Below are 20,176 nucleotides of genomic sequence, written 5' to 3'. Positions count from 1 at the left end.
GGATCTGTTCCTTCTTCTTTCAAATCTGCTGTAGTCCTCCCTATTCTAAAAAAAAACGGTCTAGACCCTTCCCTTCCTTCCAATTTTCAACCCATTTTTCTTCTTCCCTACCTCGGCAAGATCCTTGAAGCCCATGTCACTTCCTGCCTCTCCACTTATATAGAGGAGAGTGGCCTTCTTGCATCCCACCAAGCAGGATTTCGCCCGGGCCACTCCACGGAGATGGTGGTCCTCGCAGTCTTGGACGAGCTCAAGGGGAAAGCCGACTCTAATCTCCCCCAAGCCTTGGTCCTCCTCGATCTGTCCGCTGCGTTTGACACGGTTGATCACTCCATCCTTCTCGACCGTGTCAGCGCAGCGGGCATTCGGGGTGCGGCCTTTTCCTGGCTGGCGTCCTTCCTTCGGGACAGGTCCCAGGCAGTCCATCTCCCCGGCTTCTCTGCTCCACCCCGCTCAGTCACCCAAGGCTCTTCTCTTTCCCCTCTTCTTTTCAATCTCTATATTCATCCCCTCATCACCTCTCTTCTTGAGCTGGGGGTCTCTGTGTACAACTACGCAGATGACCTCCAGCTCATCTTTGATCTTTCTTCTACTCCTGATTCCCTTTCCAAGTTCTGTTCCACTTTAATTTTCATTTCTGACTGGATGAGCGCCAACCATCTGAAGCTCAATCCAGATAAGACGGAACTTGTTCTCACTGGTGGTCCCTCCAACCCTTGGTCCCCTGCACACTGGCCCCTTTCTTTTGCCCCCCCCCGGTGCCTGCTTCCTCTGTCCGCACTCTTGGGATTAAGGTCAGTCATGACCTATCTATGCACAGTCAGATCAGTTCCGTGGTGTCTTCTTGTTTCCTTTCTCTCCGTTTAATTCGGAAAATTTCACGTTTTTTTTCTACCGATGCACTTAAATCCATAGTCATGGCCCTTGTCATCTCCCGCCTTGACTATGGGAATAGCCTGTACGTGGGCATACCTGCTTACGAATCCCGCCGTCTACAGGCCATCCAAAATCAAGCTGCTCGTCTCATCCTTTCCTTCCCTAAATCTTCTCACATCACCCCGGTTCTCAAATCACTTCACTGGCTCCCTGTTCGCTTCAGATCCTTTTTCAAACTGGCCTGTTTAGCTTTTCGGGCTCATTCCCGCTCTGCGCCCCTGTTCATCACCTGTCTTGTTTCTTCTCATGTCCCTCTCCGCACTCTTCGCTCCTCTTCTCTTTCTCTTCTTCCTATCCCTCGCTTCCGTAAATCCAGAACAGGGGGCACTCGATTCTCAGTCCTGGCCCCCCAGTTCTGGAACAGCCTTCCTCTTTCCATCCGCTCCATTCCCATCTACACTCACTTCCGCAAAGCCCTTAAAACCTTTCTTTTCTCTCAGGCATTCCCCTCTTAAATCTCCCTGGGTCCCCTCTGTTGAGTTCTGATCAGGTCCCCAGCGCCAGGAAGCCGCTCGGCCATCGTGCGCTTTATTAAATATTTTATTCATTCATTCATTCACTCAATGGGGAAATCACGAGGGAAGCAGGGGGAAGGCCCCCTAGACCAGGACGACGACGCAGGGGCGCAAGAAAAACAAGAAGCAATAGCGCCGCGACAGTAGGTGATGAACAACAGGTGGACCAAATTTTTACGGCCATCACTGATACTAGGGACGCTCTTCAGAAGGACATTGCACATGTGGCGCAGGGGCTGGGCCTTCTTATTGCAGACCATGCTAAGCTAGTAGATCGGGTATAGCAGTCAGAGGCCACTTTGGGGACCCTAGAACCTGGCCAAAAGGTACTGGGGGCGCAAATGGCAGATGTTACTCACTGATTGCAAACCCTTGAGTGAAGGGCTGAGGATGCTGAAGGGCGGAACTGAAGAAATAACGTACGCGTGGTGGGGCTGCCGGAAGGAGTGGAAGGGGCCAATATGTTGGATTACCTGGAAAATTGGCTGAAGACTGAGGTTGCCCCTGAAGGCCTGACGGCCTTTTATATGGCCTTTTATACCCTGGAAAGGGCACATAGAGTGCCAGCTCGGCCATTGGCACCTGGCAGGCCGCCCAGGCCGGTGGTGGCGAGGTTACTCCACTATAAGGATAGAGACCTCCTGCTGAATAAAGCTCGGACCCTACAAAGTAGACCACTGTAACGTGACGTTGTTTTCGGACTATACGCTCGAAGTATAGAGCCGCTGTGCTTTGTTTCTGGAGAGCAAGAAGGCGCTTCAAGAAGAGGGCCTCCAGTACTTGCTGATGTTCCCAGCACGCCTAAGGGTGGCCATGGACGGTAAAACATATTTTCACGACAACCACGAGGACGCCTGGACATGGCTGGAAGCTTACAGAGCGGGCACGGGGAAAGCAGGCTGTGGTATGGGTGCACCCCATACCACAGCAGAGGGGCCGCGTCCATGTTGGTTGCGGCACTTTCGAGGGCGTCGCCCTTGCACTCAAAAGCCCATGGAGACTCAAACCGAGACGGAACGATCGGCCGCACTGCTGGCAGTCATGGCAATCTCGAAAGGTACAGGAGTAGTGTCACCGGAGGCGACGGAATCAGAAAAGGGATCCATGGGGTCGGAAATTGATGATTCGGACAAGGGGAGTGCTCGATTACCTCATGTAACACCTGGGACGGCGGACAAGATTGTCTATGCCTAATATTGCAGAACTACTCTAGATCCTCACCTCCCTGTGGGTGATTCTAGGGGAAAAGTAGGAGGGACTGAAGGGGGTGGAATGGTGTGTAACTTGCATTATATTGTATTTCCCCAGGAGATGGTGGGGCCTAATTATTAATGGGGATTCGGCGCAGAATATTGGTAGTATAGTAGGTCAAACCTCTATGGATCTAGGCCGCCTCCCCTATTTTTGTTTGTTTGTGGTTCCTCTGGAGCTACCAGAGGAGCAATTAGTGCATTAGTTTGGATGGGTACTAGATTTGTAGGGCCTGTTGTGGGGAAGGGCTGTTGGGGGAAATTGTAGTTTCTTGTTGGGGTAGCTAGGGCCGCCGGTGTGTCCAGACGATGGGGAAGGTGGAGTGTGAGACTCGGATTCCAGCATGGGGACATTACTTGAATTAAAATGCGTTACCTGGAAGGTGCGGGGGATACATACAATGGTGAGACGACATAAAATGCATGCTTATTTGGTGCGAAGGGGGGTTCACATAGCCTGCCTGCAGGAGACTCATATAAACTGCTCTGAAGGTATGGCATTGAGGCGTATATGGAGGGGGCAACTATTTTATACAACATATTTGGCTTTCGCGAGGAGAGCCCTGATATGGGTTACAGCAGAGTCCCATTCTAACCGACACAACATCTGGTAGATCAGGAAGGGAGGTTTGTAGCAGTGGCAGGTCACCTTAATGGCGCAGATGTAACATTGTGTAATATATATGCCCCTAACATTGATCAGATATCCTTTTTTAATCAGCTGTCAGGGAGATCAGCTCCTTACCTGACTGGCTCAGTGCTGATGGGAGGGGACTTAAACTCCATAGTAGATACCGAGATGGATAGATCCCACGCTCCGCTGCCAGAAGCCCCTCCACACAGGCTCTCCAAGGCCAGGCGTGAATGGCAGGATAGATGGGGAATAGTAGTTACATGGGCCACGCACCATATGGGGGAGCAGGACTACTCATATTTTTCTGCCTTATACAAATTGCACGTGCGGTTGGACATGATATTGTGCACCCCTGACATTCATGCTAAAGTGACCCACACAGTGAAAACCTTGCATGAACATTGTCAGATCATAACCCATTATTAGTCATAATACCCTGGATCAGGGAGAGACCTGTGGTACCGACCTGGCGGTTATGACCGGAACCATTGAAGGACCCTGTTTTCCGCGAGGAAATTGGAACGGGTATCGCTCAGTACTTTAGCGAGAATGAGGGCACAGCATCCACATTAGCACTGGATGCTTTTAAGGTGGTGGTGAGAGGCCTATATATAACTAAAATGGTAGGAGTGAGGAAGGCGCTGCTAAATGAAGTAGAGACAGTGGAACAACGGCTATTAACAGCTGAGAGAGCTCGCCCAGAGAACCCGGGTGCCCAAAGGGAAGTTTTGGAGGCTAGAGAGGCAGTAGCCGCGCAGGTTGAAGCGCTGCGTTGTTTTGACCACAGAGCGTATCTGGCGAGGGCACATGTGGAAGGGGACAAGGCGAGTACATTATTAGCATGGATGGCGGACCCAAACCCCCGGGGTACACCTATATTGGGTCTGATGGACCTGACGGGGAGGATAGTGTATAGCCAACGAGGGATTAATGGACTGTTCTTGGATTATTATTCCAAGCTCTATCAAAGCATGATGGGGATAAAGGGGACGCCATTGGAGATTTTTTTATCCGAATTGGCACTTCCGCAGTTGGAAAAGGAGCAAGCGGACCTGCTTGGTCAGAAGATCGCGATCGGAGAAATAAGGGGAGCAATCAAACACATGGCACGCAACAAAACACTGGGGGTGGACGGGCTACCCATAGAACTCTATTTGGTATATGCAGACAACTTGGCGCCACGGTTGCTGGCAGTATTTCACAAGGCACGGACATGGAAAATGTCATCTACCCGGGAGGCTGCTATTATCCCACTGTTGAAATCTGGAAGGGACTCCACTGATAGAACGGCATATCGACCACTATCAATGTTAGCCACTGCCTATAAAATCTTGAGCAAGATCCTTGCGACTCGACTCCTCCCGTACATGGTGCAGTTGGACCACCATGACCAGGCGGGGTTCATCCCCACCCAGAACACATATAAGTACGTGCTACGCTTACTTCGCATTTTGGGGGAAGATCACAGTCCTGTACCTTCAGCGACAGTCCTTTCGGTATATATCAAAAATGCATTTGATAGCTTGGAATGGCCTAATCTGTTTTGAGTTATGCAAGTGCTGGATCTGGGGGAGGCTTTTGTGAGATGGACAGAGATCCTTTAAAAATCCGCAATGCTCAAGTGAGGACAGGAGAGACAGTTTCCTCTTCCCATGTGGTTGGGCGGGGTACACGACAGGGGTGCCCCATCTCTTCTCTATTATTTGCATTAGCTATCGAAGCGCTAGCCGCACACGCCTGGTAGGGCAGGTACTACCTTGGACTGGAACTTCGCCGAGACATGCAGTATATATCGCTGTATGCAGATAATTTACTTATGTTCTTGGCTAACACAGGAAAGGCCCTGAATGGGGCGACAACTCTGTTGCGCACATTCAGTGAGGTTTCAGGGCTGCAGGTGAATTGGGCGAAGGCCTGCCTGTTTCCTGTGGCTGCATCAACAATGACTCCCGCCCAAGTGGGGACTATTCGGTGGGAACCTTGCTGCTTGCCCTACCTTGGAACTAATATTTATCTAATATTTATTGTAGACCGGAGGATCTATTGGAAGGTAATATAGGCAGAGCTATGAGAGGTATCAAGGATAGCCTAACATTTTGAGGCACCCTGCCGCTTTCAGTGGCAGGTCGGTAGCACTCTTGAAGATGGTGGCGCTTCCCAGATTATTGTCTGTTTTAGGACACTACCGCTCTGGATCCCTAATTCACTATTTAAGACACTCCGTTCTATGATAGGAGGATTCCTGTGGGGGAACGGCAGGTGGCGAGTAGCGTTGACCACAATGATGCGTCAGCGGATAGAGGGGGGATGGACGGTTTCAGACTTCGAGCTGTATTATCTGGCAACTCACCTGCAATGGCTTACCCAGGCAGTGGCCAGGGAGTTTAGGGGCCCGGATGGCCTGGAAAGTCGGTGGATCCCATGCCATATATTGTCCTTTATTGTTCTTCAACAGCAGCTGCGACTAGGGTCCCTTTCTCAGGAAGAGCGGTCGCTGAGGCAGTGCTGGAATCGGAGTCAACGCAGAGCTGGGATTGTCCACCCATATGCTCCGGAGATCCTTGTGGGCATGTGCGCCGTTCTTCCGCCTGGGGGGGATTGGACTGCTTTGGCCACATGGGGGGAGACGGGGGGTAGAAGTAGTGGGAGATTTATACGAAGACGGTGCTCTCAGACCATACCAGACCCTACAGGATAGGTACGACCTCCACAGGGGAGATTTCTTACTGCATTCTGCTTTGGTATCAGCAATTCAACGTCACTGGGGAGGGGGCTAATGGAACCACAGACCTCTATGGTGTGCCAATATATCATGATTGCAGCGGGGACTGTTAAAGCCATCATATGCCTATATAGGGGGATGGTGAACGAGGGGACGAAACCATTGAGCCAATTACAACGGAAATGGGAGGCAGACCTTGGTAAGGAGATACCTGATACAACCTGGGCCCAGCTATTTGAGATGGCGTGGAAAAGCTTGCATAATGCCAGGTTCCAACCTATTCACTTCTATATATTACATTGGGCATACTTAACAACTGCTAAGACTAATAGGTACTTTAAAGTGGATACAGCTCAATGTCTGCGCTGTAACTAAGAAGGAGCAGAGTTTCATCATATGATGTAGAGTTGTCCGCAATTGGGAACGTATTGGGAGGAGGTGGTTAGCTTGCTCTGTGAGGTCACAGAAAGACAGATAGAGCCCGACATGGGTACATGCTTATTATACTGGCTTCCGCACACACCTAAAGCGAAAGTCTTGAGTACGTTCCTGGGCTTAGGATTGCTGTTGGCAAAGAAGGGACCACACAGTGCATTGGAAATCTAGGCAGGGGCCTGACTTTGCACGATGGAAGGCAGAATTAGTCAAATGGGCAACAAGCGAAATCACAGTTCGGCTTCAGCATGCTAAGAGATCTAATAATGATAAAGCGTTAGAGGCTGCGAGGGCGTGGGAGGCCTTAGTAATATCGCTGTAGACTCCTGATGTAGACTCGGATGAAGACTTGGCTCTAGATCTACAGGTGTGAACACCTTGAATTATTGGACTAGTAGGGGAACCCCTGATGTCTTAGATGGCGTTAATATTGCAATGAAATGATAAGACGCAGGATTAGATAACCCTGAAGTTACCAAGCTTGGTAACCTTGAATAATGTAACAGATTATTCTCCTCGCTTTATGATGATGGGACACACTGGATGGGTGAAGAGGGTGGGGGGAGTGGGACTGGCTTGTTTAGATATTTATGCGAAAAGCATTTAACTGGCGAGGGCTTGCTTTACTAGCGGAGAATGCTCCCAATTACGATTCTTGACTGCTATAGTGAAAACGGAATCTGAAAAATTGATTATGGATGATATGGACGCAATTGCATAAATGTAATAACTAGTACATTGGGAACAAAGCATCAGGGCATCACTAATGTAGTATATATTTAAGCAAGTTGCCAAGACAGAGAATGTCAGATGTTTGCTGTTTGAAATTCAATAAAAACACTTTACAAAAAAAAAATGAAGAGGAGAATCAAGAGTGAATTCTGGATGCCTGCAATGGATAGGTGCATAGAAGGCAGTCAGATGTTGTGTTGAGTGCTGGGTAAGTGCTAAATCCCCCAAAACTGTTGCGTATGAACATTTTCCAGTTTCAAGACCCTCTCGTGTCTGGGAATGTCTGTCTCTCGATATTGCTGGTCCTAAGTGTTTTGGTCACAATCCTTTGTATGCCATTGTCCTAGTTAATCAATTATCACGGTGGTCTGATGTTAAATTGGTTTCTCATATCACTTCAAGAGTTGTGATTCTGTTCTTAAATGAAGTCTTTGAAAGGGAAGGTTTTCCTGAATCGTTGCTAACTGACAATGGGGTGCAGTTGACATCTATTGAGATGAAGGAATTTCTTGACGGTCATGGGATTGCACATAAACACTCTTCGGTCTATTATCCTAGTAATGGTATTGTGGGAAGGTGGATCAGGGTGTTAAAAGAAGGTTTACAGCTGGCAATTAGTTATGGTAGGAACTGCCATCAGGCTATTAAGGACATACTTCGGAGTTATTGAAACACTCTTAGGAGTGATGGTGATTTGTCTCCATTTGAAAAAAGGAGGAGTAAGAAGAGTGTGTGCAATAGGTGTCAGGGATGGAAGAGACATTGGTGTCTAGAGAGGTTGACAAATGCAATACTGGTCATGATCACCTTGTCAAACCTGTTGTGTCATCGTTTAAGGTCAATGATTGGGTGCATGTGAGGAAGGGAAGATTGGTGAAATCTGGCGAGTCTAGATTTTCGTCTCCCATGAGAGTTGTCAGAGTGGCAGGCAGGTGGTTGAACTTACTGATGGGAATGTTTGGAGTTTATCCAAAGTTGTGAAAATTCCAAAATGGTTATGTAATAATGTGTGTTCCAAGACTATGCAGGAGTCCAAGCTGTTAAATGATAAGGTTAATTGGCGGAAACAGTTCTGTCAACAATCCAGAAACCTCCAAAGACATCAAGTACAGAGACAGCGACAAAGCCCATCTTGGTGTAAAGATTATGGCTTGGATATGGGAAACTTTGTCATAGTTTCTCTTTACAAATGTGTGCCTTTGGCTATTGTATAATGTTATTATTTTTATTCTTATTGTTTTCTTTGTAATGTTTATATGTATATTGTTAACAAAGGGGGATGTGTGGTGTCCTGATGTTCTTGGCTGGAATCTGGAACACAGTGTTCGTGGTCCAGATTCCACACAGAGACGGTTGGCCCAGGTTTGATGAATGAGCTACTTTCCTTTGCTTCCATCTAAATAAATTTAACTTGAACATTTCATTGAATCCTGTTGTATATTCCTGAGAATGTTATATCGTGGTGACCACCAACGCGAATTTCCAGTAACAACTATCTGCGACACCCAACAGGATCTTTGCGCTAACGCGAAGGCAATCCTCAACGAACGACCTGATCCTCACGCTACAGGAATAACCATCCGCAACCCTCTCCCTGCTCCACGTAGCTGCCTCCACAATACTTCAAACATGGTCAGAATGGAACTTGTGACTTTCAACCAGTCTTGCACGACCAGATAAGCACGAGTGGGACTTTGTGCCTTTATGTGCTATACTTACCTGAACTTTTTGAAATTGAATTTCTCTGGTTCTGCAGATAGAATATTTGTTTTGGCCACAAATAATTTATTAAATTATTCTCACTCAATTTTTCAAAATTAGTGTGGGATTTTTCTTGTGTTGTGTTTTCACTTTATTATTGTTTGATGTGGTGCATAAACACTATACAGATCACATCAAAGTTAAGCCTGACTGCTTTTGTGCCAAGCTACCAGAGGGTTGAGCACAGATTAATTTGAGGTTGCTTGTGTAGGGTTTCACGCTCCTCAACCAGTAAGCCAGTTTCCTTCAGAGTACATAAGTAATAAATGCAAAGATCATGTCATCACTGCTCCTGGTTGAAGTACAGTTTAGAATAAAAGTGTCTGACTTCCGCATCATCTATTGAAGTAGACGCATAACTTCTTCATGCCATGTAGGGTCTTTCTTCTGCTGGTAGGTGATGTTCTGTCTACTCCTAGTGAACCGATGCACAATGATTGCAACAGCAGTGACCTAAGCTACGGCATACCTACATTTCATTGTGCTGCTGTCTCTGCACCAGGTTTAGAGTGGGACTACTGCAGTGCAATGAGTTGATGTCTTTGAACTTGTCCTCTGTGTGTGTGTGATCTCCTTCTGCGGACTGAACAGTGACAAGACACAGTGATGATGTTACCTCATATTGTCCTTGGGGAACACAAAGTGGCCCTACTACTGTCACGCTGTGGACCTGTGCTCATTTTCTGTGTTTAGTGGGTAGCTCAGTGGTGGGGATTTTAAAACCCTTGATCAATCCTCAAAAATGTCTGCATATTAAAAATACCACAATTCACCCATCAAAAAAGGAAAAAAACACTCTTATAGATTACCATAAGTTTGTGTACTTACAAATGCTGATGAACTTTAAGCGACCAATTGTGGTATGCTTCGTCATAGGGTCTCCTCATTTAACCCTGACAAACCTCCAAGTGTGCTGTTGTTTCTGGTTGTCCTGTGCCCTAGTCATGGGTTCCGTGGTTTGGGAGAGGTTAAGGGGCAGAATTACCAGACCCTTGCACCACTTTTGTGTCACTTTTAACATGGGATAAGTGACACAAAAGTGGCACAAGGGGCTTGCAAATCTGCCCCTTAGTCTCTTTCTTGAGCATATTCATTCTGCCTTTATTTTACATGAAGATCCCCTGCCCCCCTTTTCCAGGCCCTCATTGTATTTCATTCTATTAGTGGCATTTTATATTTATGAGGGGCCAGTCGTATCTAGTACAGTCCGCTCACAGTTTACTATTGATTATTCCAGACTCTGTACGTTTCTACCTGCTGCAACCTTTCTTTTAGACAAAGTAAAAATGGGACCTTCATTGGAGCACAAGACACATTTCCTATATTGGTTGGATCAGCAACATTATGTTTTTTTTTTTCTGATCCCAAAATGGCCGCTAACTGGGGAAGCCCTCCCCAACGCCACAAAATATCTGGCATTATCCTCCTCATTAGCTGCAAAAAGACGAATCCGCGAGAGCGGAAAGGACAGCGGAAGAGAAGCGCTCCAAAAAGAGTCGTTTGAGGCCAAGATCGGTACGGGGACACAGTCCGAAGTGGCAGTGATGCTCATTGGACAACGCAGCGTAAGGCGTCTCCGAGTTAAGCGACTCTGTGACCAGCTTCAATGCGAGACAAGGGAGAGGAATCGGTATGCTTGGTACGGCGATGCTGACGGAAGAAAATCGAGAGTGAGACAAACCAGAATGGTAAACAGTGAAAATATCGAGTAAAAAATATCGAATGGACACAATATCGAGTTTAAAATATAGAATGGACAAAATATCGAATGGACAGATTATAGACATCAAAAATATCGTTTTTAAGGTAAGTAATGTAATATTGAATGTTAAAAATATAGAAATGTAAAATATCGAAGTATATAATATAGGTTATTAAAATTATTGAATTTTTTATAATATCGAATTTTTTATAGTGTTTTTTTATGTTATTATATGTGTGAAAAGTGTGTATTTATGTTATAATTTATTTAAATTACAGAATTTAGTTTTTTTAATTTTTTCGTTATTTAATTCTGTAGCGGGTTGTGGGTTTATAGGGGAATAGGGTGGGAAGTAATTTAATTATAATTAATTAAATATGTAAATTTATTTATTGGTATTAATTTTTTATTAATTGTTAATTTATATTAGGTAATTAGTGAAATTTTAATTGGCAATTAATTTTAATTAATTGATTAATTGCTAATTATGTTAATTTTACTAATTTATTTTCTGTAGAGGGTTGTGGGTTTATAGGGGAATTGGGTGGGAAGTAATTTATTTATAATTAATGAAATATGTAAAATTATTTATTGGTATTTATTTAGAATTAATTGTTAATTAATTTTTTATGGGTAATTAATAACATTTTAATTGCTAATTAATTTTATTTAATTGATTATTTGCTAAATATTTTAATTTTACTAATTAATTTTCTGTAGTGGGTTGTGGGTTTATAGGGGAATAGGGTGGGAAGTAATTTATTTATAATTTATTAAATAATTCAATTTATTTAATTGTATTTAATTTGAATTAAATGTTAATTAATTTTTAATTGTTCATTAATTAATTGTTAATTTGTAATTAATTTGTATTAATAGGTAACTAATTGTAATAATTAATTTTAATTTGTAATTTTAATTGATTAATTATTATATTATATTAAATTGGTAATTACTTTTAATTAATTTATTTATTTATAGATATTAATTTATATTTTTTTAAATAATATATGAAATATTTACTTTCCCTACTGTTGCACTCTCTGGAGTGGGAATAGTCATTTTTACCCCTACGCTATCCAACGCTTTCCCTACTGTTGCACTTTTTGGAGTGGGAATAGTAATTTTAACCCCTACGCTAGCCAACGCTTTCCCTACTTTTGCACTCACTGGAGTGGGAATAGTAATTTTTACCCCTACGCTATCCAATGCTTTTCCTACTGTTGCACTCACTGGAGTGGGAATAGTAATTTTTACCCCTACGCTATCCAACGCTTTCCCTACTGTTGCACCCATTGGAGTGGGAATAGTAATTTGTACCTCTACGCTATCCAACGCTTTCCCTACTGTTGCACTCACTGGAGTGGGAATAGTAATTTTTACCCCTACGCTATACAACGCTTTCCCTACTGTTGCACCCACTGGAGTGGGAATAGTAATTTTTACCCCTACGCTATAATTTTGCACTCTTTAGAGAGGGAATAGTAATTTTTACCCCTACGCTATCCAACGCTTTCCCTACTGTTGCACTCTTTGGAGTTGGAATAGAAATTTTTACCCCTACGCTATCCAAAGCTTTCCCTACTGTTGCACCCACTGGAGTGGGAATAGTAATCTTTACCCCTACGCTATCCAAAGCTTTCCCTACTTTTGCACTCACTGGAGTGGGAATAGTAATTACTGTTGCACCCATTGGAGTGGGAATAGTAATTTTTACCTCTACGCTATCCAACGCTTTCCCTACTGTTGCACTCACTGGAGTGGGAATAGTAATTTTTACCCCTACGCTATACAACGCTTTCCCTACTGTTGCACCCACTGGAGTGGGAATAGTAATTTTTACCCCTACGCTATCATTTTGCACTCTTTGGAGTGGGAATAGTAATTTTTACCCCTAGGCTATCCAACACTTTCCCTTCTGTTGCACTCTTTGGAGTTGGAATAGAAATTTTTACCCCTACGCTATCCAAAGCTTTCCCTACTGTTGCACCTACTGGAGTGGGAATAGTAATCTTTACCCCTACGCTATCCAAAGCTTTCCCTACTGTTGCACTCACTGGAGTGTGAGTAGTAATTTTTACCCCTATGCTATCCAACGCTTTCCCTACTGTTGCACTCTTTGGAGTGGGAATAGTAATTTTTACCCCTACGCTATCCAACGCTTTCCCTACTGTTGCACTCACTGGAGTGGGAATAGTAATTTTTACCCCTACGCTATCCAACGCTTTCCCTACTTTTGCACTCACTGGAGTGGGAATAGTAATTTTTACCCCTATGCTATCCAACGCTTTCCTTACTGTTGCACTCTTTTGAGAGGGAATAGTAATTTTTACCCCTACTCTATCCAACACTTTCCCTACTGTTGAACTCTTTGGAGTCGGAATAGTAATTTTTACCGCTACGCTATCCAACGCTTTCCCTACTGTTGCACTCATTGGAGTGGGAATAGTAATTTTAACACTCTTGCTATTCTACAGTAATAATATAGTATATTTTTTAATAATATTATGTTAATATATATATATATATATATATATGTTTTAACAAATAAAATTGTATTATTTTGTTTATAACTTAAATTAATTATTTAATAATTTTAAGGTTAAGTATTTTTAAGTATATTTTAGATATTTATTTTTAATATATTTTTAATTTTACATTAATTTTAATAAATTTGATATTTTTACAAAGTACATATTTTCAAACGATATTTTTGATTCGATATTTTTGTACTTACCTGTTTGTAGATAGGACTTCGATATTTTTGTAGTCGATATTTTAAATGCCTATATTTTTGTAGTCGATATTATGTCAGTGATCCACCAGAATACTGGATTGAGGGACATCACTAACGGAACAGGAGACACGACGTGTAGCGGCTGACCTACGAAGCGCGGAGCCATCGCAACCTGGGCGAGGTCGAGGACCCAGGTATATTCAATCACACATGCTGTAGCACATCGCCCCCCCCCCCCACCCAAGAATGGAGACCTACACTGGCGGCGTGTGCAGACGGGGACAAACGCGGGGATAACTGTCAGCAAAGAGACACTAGCAATACCCTGCACCGGTGAGCGTGAAGGAGGGGCATGCACCCCTTGTTACACAACGGGGAGACACCCAGAAGGATCCAGCTCGCAAGGGAGGCACACTGAGTAGACGCTGGGAATCAACATCTGGAGGTAAATAAACCACGTGTGCTCCAAATATCCTCACAGCCCCAAGCTACCAGTGTAGCAGAGCTGGTGTGTGAACACACTCGGGGGTCACATGATTGGCTCAAGACCTCAAAAATAGGTGAATCATTACTTGTATTGGCACTTTACCTTTACAGTCATTCCAAGGCCTCACAAACAGGCAGAATTACGATCGGGCTGGGCGCTCTCTGTTGGTGGTGACACCTCGCAAAAGATATACAGCAGATATACAGCTGATGACCATTAGAGGCGGGGAGTGGGTTGCAGCTTGGAGGACTTGCTGGCACCTTGTTTGGTCACATGTAAAAATGGTGGCTGGCTGAATATAACATCAAGGTCAAAATTCCCTTGTCCGACCACAATATGGCTGACGTGGTCCCTGCCATGCTATGCTATTACTTTAGGACAAAAACCGTACATCGAATTGACTTTCGCCTATCCCCCATCAAGACGTAGAACCTGCTGAACTTACCTCCGACTACGGAGACCTAGCTATCTGACCGATACCCGGTGGAGCTACCTGATAGCTATAGCGGAGATGGGCTGTGGACTTCCCCCTCGACCGTCACCTACCCAGCCGAACTTTGGTCAGTCTTTCCTTCGTCTCTTTTCTTCGTCTCTCCACCTTATCTCCCTCCTACCCCTTTACCCTTACCCCCTTCCCCTCTACACTTTCACTTATCTCGTCTTCCATGCTCGTGCAATGTTTGTCTAGCAACCAATGTAAATTGTAACTGATGTAGTTTTGTAATTTTGTGGAACCTCATGTAGAGCGCTCTGATACCTCCAGGTCTAGCCAGCGCTATATAAAACTCTTAAAATAAATAAATAAAATAAATGTTGAGAAATGTGCAGCAGATCATGATTTTCAGAATGCAGTCCATAGCTGCTGGTATTGGACTGCTTTAGATTTTTTTCAGACCACAGCTCACTTGAGGCATTTCAATGAGGAGAGGAATGACTTCTGAATTGAAAACTCTAGAGTGAGGAATGGGTGGCAAGTGGTGACATGGCTGCCACATTCATGTAATAATTCCTTTACTGACCCTGGAGTCACTCAATAATAATGCTGTTAATCTTGCTTACACTCCTATAGCTGATTTGTTTGTGGCTCGGAACCATAAGTTCTCCAAGGGCCAATAAATAGATTTGACTAGCTCTGTGGCAAATAGTTGCAGGTAAGACCAGAGGGGCGGGCAGGGTGGGGGGGAAGTTGACAGACAACGAGATAAGTAAAATAAAATACAAAAAGAAGTAAAATCACTTACCTTGCGCTCACCGCATCGGCAAGCGCAAGATAAGTAGTTTCCTTATTTTTAAAATTTTATTTTACCTATCTCGTCATCTGTTGACTTCCCCCCGCCTAACCGCTCTTACCTGTGCCAGCCACAACTGAATAGTTGTCATTTACATGAAGAGGTGAGCCAAGTGTCTAGTGCTTACATTGCCTAACACACTTGGGGTAGAATGACCAGATTTTTAGAACTAAAAACCAGGATGGGCACAGACATAGAAATGGGACTAAATGTTGACATGTCATTCAGCAATTAGTCCTATATTTATATATATATATATATATATATATATATATATATATATATATATATATATATATATATATATTCACTGAAAACCATAGGTTTCCGGGGTGTTATAGTTAGCTGGACATTTCACTCGTACAAAGCCATAGAAACAATGATGCACACATTCACATAGTTTAGTTACCAATCCATGAATTAAGTGAGACACTTTTAATTACTCACTTAAACAGACAGTCAGACAGCTACTAAATCCTCCATCCAGTTATATATTCAATCAATCTTCAATACAGATTGGTATATATATATATATATATATATAATTTAAATTTCAAACTAAACCACATTCACTGGATGATTTCATCAGTGATGTAATCAGTGATGTCATGTGAGATGTCATCAGTGATGTCATCAGTGATGTCACTGACCATGTCATGAATGATGTAATATGTGACATTCACAGCAGTGCATTGCGGGTGTGGAGTTATAGTTAGCAGAACTAACTATAACGGAGGAATTTCTATGGTTTTGTATGAGTGAAATGTCCAGCTAACTATAACACCCCTGAAACCTATGGTTTTTTTCTGTGAATTTCTAAGTTTTTTTAAATGCTAATTTCTAACTATAACGTCTCTGAAACCGATGGTCTTTATTTATAAATATTTTATTAATTAAATAACATTATATATTTTTCTGAAAACTGCAAAAAAATGTTTTTAAAAATTCAAACTGAAATATTGTTTATTTATTTTGTTTTATTTTAATATATTTATATTTCTAGAAAAGTCATGAAGGATCCGCGTACGGTGTGCGGAGTGTTTTTCAGTTACATCATAGATATTTAATGTTACATGATGCGCATGATTGGAATGGGACCAGTCCTCGATTTCTGCTCCTGCGCATTCGCAACACATACGCATCACCGTATGCGACGCTTGCACGGTGGCGGGTCCCGTGTGACGTCATATACGTGCTGGGGTGCGTTGGGTGCGCGACTCCCACAAACATTTTTGGGATTCTAAAATTATATGTATGTGTCTTTAATATACATATTAGGGCAAGAGATTATCTAAGATATTCCTAAAAATAATATATTTGTACTTATAATAGACTTATATTATTTTTAAATATATTTCCATGAAGTCGCGTCGGGTGCGTGCTTCGTGAGCGCAGATTGCACGGATCCCATGTGACCTCAAAAAAAAAGATTTCATTGGTTCATAACATTTCCCACTGTAACTATTGAAGGATTCCGCCCATTTATTCATTTTTGTTGGAGCATCTTTAGAGAGACATCTTGTTTCCTTCCTGACTGCTGACCCTGCTGGGAGCTGCGTTTCGTTTTGTCTACCTGTTTCCGGTCCCTTCGCCACACCACGCCTCGCGGCCCCCGCTCCGCGGGAGCCGCTCGCAGGCGGAAGACACTGGTGGGGACTTGGTGTTTGCTGACCCGGTAACGTGCATAGGAGCACCAACGCGGCCAGAGTACCTGCTGATCCATCTACCCAGGCAAGAGGCGGGACTGCGAGGACCAGCCTGCTGAGCGGCGCTCATCGGCCGCAGCTAGTCCTCTTCCCGCCCCCTCCACTGGATAAAATCAGTGTGGAGTGTAATTCCCTTGGGTTTCCTTCCTGACTGCTGACCCTGCTGGGAGCTGCGTTTCGTTTTGTCTACCTGTTTCCGGTCCCTTCGCTACACCACGCCTCGCGGCCCCCGCTCCGCGGGCGCCGCTCGCAGGCGGAAGACACTGGTGGGGACTTGGTGTTTGCTGACCCGGTAACGTGCATAGGAGCACCAACGCGGCCAGAGTACCTGCTGATCCATCTACCCAGGCAAGAGGCGGGACTGCGAGGACCAGCCTGCTGAGCGGCGCTCATCGGCCGCAGCTGGTCCTCTTCCCGCCCCCTCCACTGGATAAAATCAGTGTGGAGTGTAATTCCCTTGGGTTTCCTTCCTGACTGCTGACCCTGCTGGGAGCTGCGTTTCGTTTTGTCTACCTGTTTCCGGTCCCTTCGCTACACCACGCCTCGCGGCCCCCGCTCCGCGGGTGCCGCTCGCAGGCGGAAGACACTGGTGGGGACTTGGTGTTTGCTGACCCGGTAACGTGCATAGGAGCACCAACGCGGCCAGGGTACCTGCTGATCCATCTACCCAGGCAAGAGGCGGGACTGCGAGGACCAGCCTGCTGAGCGGCGCTCATCGGCCGCAGCTGGTCCTCTTCCCGCCCCCTCCACTGGATAAAATGAGTGTGGAGTGTAATTCCCTTGGGTTTCCTTCCTGACTGCTGACCCTGCTGGGAGCTGCGTTTCGTTTTGTCTACCTGTTTCCGGTCCCTTCGCCACACCACGCCTCGCAGCCCCCGCTCCGCGGGGGCCGCTCGCAGGCGGAAGACACTGGTGGGGACTTGGTGTTTGCTGACCCGGTACCGTGCATAGGAGCACCAACGCGGCCAGAGTACCTGCTGATCCATCTACCCAGGCAAGAGGTGGGACTACGAGGACCAGCCTGCTGAGCGGCGCTCATCGGCCGCAGCTGGTCCTCTTCCCGCCCCCTCCACTGGATAAAATCAGTGTGGAGTGTAATTCTCTTGGGTTTCCTTCCTGACTGATGACCCTGCTGGGAGCTGCGTTTCGTTTTGTCTACCTGTTTCCGGTCCCTTCGCCACACCACGCCTCGCGGCCCCCGCTCCGCGGGAGCCGCTCGCAGGCGGAAGACACTGGTGGGGACTTGGTGTTTGCTGACCCGGTAACGTGCATAGGAGCACCAACGCGGCCAGAGTACCTGCTGATCCATCTACCCAGGCAAGAGGCAGGACTGCGAGGACCAGCCTGCTGAGCGGCGCTCATCGGCCGCAGCTGGTCCTCTTCCCGCCCCCTCCATTGGCCCCTCTCTTTGATAATCTGAGACAGTAACGCGCACGCGGGACGCGCGCGGGGCCAAGGCCGGGGCGAAGACCGGGCAAAGAGCGGGCCGTTTGAGGCCGTTCGAGGTCTAAGTGGTCTGGGCTGGGCCACGTTACTTGGTTCTACGGCTGTCTAATTGTATGTGAGTCAGTTTCTTCTCATCTGTGGTTAGCTCCCCATTGTTCATTATGTGTACATGAGCCACACGAAGTAAAACTGCTAGGGGACTTAGTAGACCTAGCGGGACCCTGGCTGACTTTTTAACAAAGACCAATCTGGCCATTGACGCCGAAATTAACAAAATGCAACACAGGGTCTCCCTTGAACTTGATGCTGCCCGCAAACTGTCCTTAAATATTGCCTCCTCAAAAAAATCATCACTTGGCAACCTTGCTCTAGCTCTTACCCCTGAGCGCACAACAGGCCCTCGCCCCCTGCTTACACTGGCAGAAATACACCACTGCCCATCTCTGCCTCCATGCGACCAAGTGAAGGATCTTTCACCAAATCCTCCGGAGGAGGTTGCGCCATCCAAACCTGTAGTTGGTGTAAGCTCACAGGCAAAGAGTAAATCACCTAGGGCTGCTACAAGGGCTAATAATAATGCTAAAAAAAAGGGCGCTTCAGCAAAAGAAAAGCTTGGCTAGGTCTGCATTTGCCCGCAAAAAGCCTAAAATTGCGAGAGCCCAGTTTTTTAATTGTCGACGCCAATTAAGCGCCTCTGCCCCTGGCGAATCAAATGACAAAACTTACATAGACTTGCCTGTTAGTGCTACTACCCATGCCTTGGAGGGAGCATTGAATGTTCAACAGGTGGTATCTCTTCCTGGCTCGAGCAAAGATGGGTCAAGGGAGGGAAGTTTGAGTGGGGTTGAGGGGGATAAGAGGGGTGATGAGGAATTTGTACAAACTGTTAAGAAGTTACTCACCCCCTTGGAACTCAAACTTTCTAGAATAGAAAACCATCTGCTTGAGATGGACAGGACAATCGTCACATTGGCCAGTCTTAGTCTCAAGCAGATGGAAGCTAGATTTTCACAGGGGGAGGTTTTACCTTCACAGCCTTTAGAAGTAGATGCACCAGTTGCTCCTTCTCTGGGACCCAAACCTGTACCTAAACCTCGCACAAAAATAGGGAATAGCATCACTACCATCCCAAATCCCAGAGCTTGCCCTCCGAAGGAGTCCTCAGTGCCACCTAAACCTAAGCTCACTGACTCTCGAGCTGGGGCTGACTCACATCCCCAGCAGAATACTGCACGTTCAAAACCTGTGCCCTTAGCTGACCGGCAACCTAATCAGCCATCCCTCAATGCCCAGCCTCCTCTTGAACTTAGTAGACCCAACTTCCGTGGTGGCTATATTGATCTACCACCGGAAGCTAGTTCATACGTCATTGTATTAGCTGGTGTACCAACTCTTGACCCACTAGCAAAAGAGGACAACTGGTCTCTTAAAAACAAGGTAATACACTGGCTAAATACAAATAGACAGCTCCCAAGCCACCAAAGAAGCCGGGTACTAATGGTGCGAAGAGTACCATGGGTCGGACCGAGCCACAAATCCATCATGGGCGACTGTATAGTGGTGACCTTTGCTGACCCCCATACTGCACAGCACCTCTGTTCATGGGCCCCTTGCGAAGACGACCAGACAGTTGTTGTTAGACCCCTCACTTTTTTCTACCCTCCTAGAAATCAGCATAGGACAGGCGGGACTTGGACAACAATTCAAAAGTCCAGGAACAGGGGTTTTAGGAATGGGGGACCAAGCCAGAGTGCTTGGTGGCAGGGTGCCCCTATGTCTAATATGTTTGGCTGCCTAGAGGAGGTTGACTGACTTGGGGGGGAG

This window comes from Lissotriton vulgaris, chromosome 1_2, assembly GCF_964263255.1.
Source record: "Lissotriton vulgaris chromosome 1_2, aLisVul1.2, whole genome shotgun sequence".
NCBI lineage: Eukaryota > Metazoa > Chordata > Amphibia > Caudata > Salamandridae > Lissotriton > Lissotriton vulgaris.
Note: the sequence above shows the minus strand (reverse complement) of the source record.